The sequence below is a fragment of the Humulus lupulus genome, chromosome 4, assembly GCF_963169125.1.
Source record: "Humulus lupulus chromosome 4, drHumLupu1.1, whole genome shotgun sequence".
Classification (NCBI taxonomy): domain Eukaryota; kingdom Viridiplantae; phylum Streptophyta; class Magnoliopsida; order Rosales; family Cannabaceae; genus Humulus; species Humulus lupulus.
In genome coordinates, this window is record NC_084796.1 from 52137475 (window position 1) to 52138716 (window position 1242).

The 1242-nt window shown below is 38.2% G+C and overlaps 1 non-coding gene across 1 annotated transcript; it reads left to right on the forward strand.

Annotated features, from left to right (window-relative positions):
- The first annotated feature begins 204 nt into the window (after nt 1-204).
- LOC133833453 (small nucleolar RNA R71) lies at nt 205-311 on the forward strand. Its single transcript, XR_009892832.1, has one exon. It is a non-coding gene; the product is annotated as a small nucleolar RNA R71 (small nucleolar RNA).
- Nucleotides 312-1242: the final 931 nt, after the last annotated feature.

Consider the following 1242-nt stretch of genomic DNA (forward strand, 5'->3'; position numbering starts at 1 on the left):
AGCTCATGCACCCCAGCTACCTTTCTGACTCCTAATGATCTTTCCTCAGACCACTGATGATTGTTTGTGGCCATGTCCTCCAGCAGCTCATAAGCACCAGTTGCACTCTTGCTCATAAACGTACCACCCACTGCAGCATCAATAATGGTTCTGGTTGTAGGACATAAACCATTGTAAAAATTATGTACTAACATCCACTGTTCAATGCCATGATGAGGACATCTTCTCAAGAGTTCCTTGAACCATTCCCAAGCTTCATACAATGACTCTCCATCATTTTGGCAAAAATTATTGATCTCTCCCCTCAATTTAGCAACTTTGGACAGAGGGAAGAATTTTGACAAAAACTTCTGAGCTAGATCTTGCCAGGTGACAATAGAGTTCGGTTGCAAGGAGTTCAGCCAACTTTTAGCTCTGTCCCTCAGAGAAAATGGGAAAATCCTAAGCTTAATTGCGTCATCACTCACCCCATTGTATCTAAAAGTTCCACACAGTTCCAAAAAATTAGAAAAATGGGTGTGAGGATCTTCAGAAGGCAACCCATTAAATTGAACAGAGGATTGCACCATTTGTAGAATAGCTGGCTTGATTTCAAAATTGTTAGCCTCTACAGCTGGTGGGCATATACTATTTTGTACTCCCGTCAGAGTGGGCAGTACATAATGTCTCAGGCTCCTCTCAGCATTGTTCTAAGCCTGACCCCCTTGTACAATTCCAGGAATTAAAGCATTCCTGCCATCCCCTTCATTCTGTGCCATATTCACAGATTTCTGGGCCTCCCTCTTGTTCTTTCTGTTTTGTTTGCAGGACTTTTCAATCTCAGGATTCAAAGGAACAAGATTGTCTGCTCCTTTTCTGCTACGCATATAACACAATTCACCTAAGATAGATAAATTAAGCAACTAAACAGATTAGAAACAAGAGAAATTAAAATCAAATTAGAATAAAAATTAATCAGACTAATATTGATAATTATTTTCAGTCCCCGGCAACGGCGCCAAAAACTTGTTGCGAAAATTAAGCTATGCAAGTGCACACAGTCGCAATTTGTAATAAAATGGTAAAAACAAAGTATCGTCCTCAAGGACTGATTTATCAATTACCAATCAATCAATCTTTTTAATTCTATTTGGTTAAACAATTTCAGAGATTTCAAACAAAGAAGAATACTAACGAATCACAATGAAAATTTAAACAAAATAACAGAGAGAATGAAATTAGGACAATTATGATCCTCTATTT